Raw genomic sequence first — 3,290 nt, 5'->3', positions numbered from 1 at the left:
CAAAAAAAGGGGGAAAAAAGGGGGGCCCAGTTTGTCACACCACAATACACTTATAACAGGGCAACACCAAGATTAAAAAGGTCACAAGGCACCCCCGAGGTCTTCACAGGAGGCCCCCAACCAGTCTCAGGCTTGTTCCTCCGCTCCTCCGCTCACAGGCCAGCTGCGTCATGTTTGCCCAGGTCCCTTCATGTTAACACATGTTTCGCACAGAGACAAAGACCCACTGGCGTAGCATTACTGTTAAGTAGAGAAATGTGGATAAATTCATTTCATACTAAATTATCCATCAATTATCACATTCCTTACGTTGCACAACTACTGATATAACTTTATGTATTGTTAAATCTATTTTAAATTTATTTCTCTTTACATTAATCTCTTTATCATTAACATTGTTTATCTATTTATTTATCATTACAAAATCATTTTAATGTCTTATCGGCTTTATTGTCAAACAGTAATGTTCCTGCTTATTACTTTGTCGTTATTTTTGTCAGGCGTCTCGTGTTCCCAGTGCCTTCAAGATGAAAGTAGTTACATCTCTTTGATCTCTCTTCTTATCATTACCACTATTTATCTTATTATAATTAACAATGTTTATCATATTATTCATAATTACCAATTATAAATTAATTTATAATTAACATTATTTATCATTTCATTTATCATCAATATTATTTATCAATTCATTTTATCATTAACATTATTAATTCATTATTATCAAACATTATTAATTCATTTATCATCAACATTACTAATTCATTTATCATTAATGTTACTCATTTATTATCATTACATTATTAATTTACTTATCATAATTTATTATTATCATTAACATTATTTATCAACTTAGTTATCATTATATAAAAAACTTGTTTCATTATTATATTTATCATCAACATTATTTATTTATCTTCAACATTAATAAATTCATTTATCATTAATTATTGGACATGGACAACTACATCTACGACTGTGTCTACCATCTCCTTAACAGAGACGGTTTCTTCCTCCATTACAGAGACGGTATCACTGACCCAGTGTTCACCTCCCTGGTCTACGTCCCGATCTTTGTTACCAGAAACCATGACGAACACCTGGCCAATTCACGTCTGTTTACCAAACAGAATACCTCAAGGAAACGTTAATTACGTAGCAGCGGCTGTCGAAACATCCGCGTTATATAACTGTTATGATGATTACTAGTCGAGTAATGTAAATAAAGTGGTTTCAAATTTATCTATCTATTAACGCGTTCCTTGTTTCGTACAACTATCGTTATAACTATACATGCTGAATCACTGTGTAATTAAAATAATTTATGTGCTTTGTAGTATTTGTATCATCAGCAACCATAAAACCATCTATCGTTTTTTTTGCCAGCATTAATTTATTGCTGTTGTAAAAACGCTCGTTGTACCACAAGGAAAGTAGATCTTAATCATAATCATGATACCACAGTGTTATTTTGGATTTTTTTTTTTTTTTTTTTTTTTTGTTATGACATACATTCAAAATTAAAATAGATTAATCAAGAATCCTGTATAGCTGATTATCCATTTATTGTAACATAAAAGCGTAAACTAAAAGACTGGAATCCTTGGGCAATAAGCGAAAGTATTCATGAAGATAAACCCTTATATAAAGATTCAACATCACTGCTTCAATGTGAATATTTTGTTTTGTGGCGATTACACTTGAATTGTGAAATTCCAAATTTGGGTTCAGTTTCTTTACATAAACAGTCAGGATGGCCGAGCGGTCCAAGGCGCTGCGTTCAGGTCGCAGTCCGGTCTTCCGGGCGTGGGTTCGAATCCCACTCCTGACACTGCCATTATAAAATGTGTAGTATGAAAATAAAAATTAAAAAAGAGTGAACACAGTTTTTAGCTGGTATAATAATAAGATGTAATCATTATGCTTTCTATCATTAGAGCTCATTATAAGTAGTCATAATATCAAGTTACCTTGATATTGTTATTAGATCTTCTACGTTGTTCTCAATTTTCATAACATGTTATTTATCGTTATCCTTGCTATTATCATTTTTACCATCTCACTTTATTTATCATTATCCTACGTTTCATTATCATATTTATCTTTATCTTAGCTACCAGTATCCCAAGTTATTTATCAAATTTTATATTATCCTAAGTTATCATTACCTAATTTACCTTACCTAAGTTATCATTACCATAAGTTATAAATTACCAAAGTTTTATTACCAAAGTTTCTTTTACCATAAGTTATCATTACAAAAAGTTATCATTCCATAATTACTTACCATAGTTTCATTACCATAAGTTATCATTACCATAAGTTATCATTACCATAAGTTAATCATTACCATAAGTTATCATTACCATAAGTTATCATTACCATAAGTATCTTTTACCATAAGAAATCATTACCAAAGTTATCATTACCAAGTTTCATTACCATAAGTTATTTTTACCATAAGTTACATTACCATAAGTTATTATTGGGTTATTAAAAGTATCATTATCATTATTCACACTATGATATTCATGATTATCAATATTTATGATTATCATTATCATTTTATCTCTATCAGATTTATCATATATGATTTATCATTATCATGATTTATCATTATCATAATTATCTTTAGTATTATATCATTAGTTATGATGGTCACTATTCATCATGATTATTATTATGATAAAAATCTCATTATTTTTATGATAAACATTTCATTATTATGATAAACATTATCCATTATTACTTTGAAAAAATTTAAAATCATATTATTAGGATAAACATTATTACGATGAGAAACCCTCTTTACCATGATGATGATAAACTCATTATTAAAAAATTTAATTTATTTTAGATGCATATCAAATGCTCTTAAAAACTTTTTTTGGTGAAATTACATTTTAGAACTTAACTAAAACATAATAAAAAATAATTAATGCATTATTCAAGAATTCTTTGTGATTGAAATTAATTTTTTGTTAAAAAACAGGCAAACTAATGATTGGAGATTTGGGAGATATCATAAAATTTTTTCCCCTAATTATGAAGATTTTTTTTTCTGGGGTTTTGGGCTTTAGTGGAAAGCAGCTTTTCCTATTACTTGTATAATTTCTTTATTATTAACATTATTTTTTATTTTTTATCATTAAATTATCTTTTATTTTTTATCATTAACTTTACTTTATAATTGATCTCAAATTATTTTTATTAATTGATCTTAACATTATTTTTATTAATTGTCTTTTTAACATTTTTATTATTTATTATCTTAACATTATTTTTATTAA

At 27.8% G+C, this 3,290-nt stretch overlaps 1 non-coding gene across 1 annotated transcript; it reads left to right on the top strand.

The window, feature by feature from the left end:
* Nucleotides 1–1,747: 1,747 nt before the first annotated feature.
* On the top strand, nt 1,748–1,831 carry Trnal-cag. The gene has a single exon. It is a non-coding gene; the product is annotated as a tRNA-Leu (tRNA).
* Nucleotides 1,832–3,290: the final 1,459 nt, after the last annotated feature.

The sequence above is a fragment of the Penaeus monodon genome, unplaced genomic scaffold (assembly GCF_015228065.2).
Source record: "Penaeus monodon isolate SGIC_2016 unplaced genomic scaffold, NSTDA_Pmon_1 PmonScaffold_18537, whole genome shotgun sequence".
NCBI lineage: Eukaryota > Metazoa > Arthropoda > Malacostraca > Decapoda > Penaeidae > Penaeus > Penaeus monodon.
The sequence above is the reverse complement of the archived record's forward strand: the minus strand, read 5'-3'. Positions and strand labels throughout refer to the sequence as shown.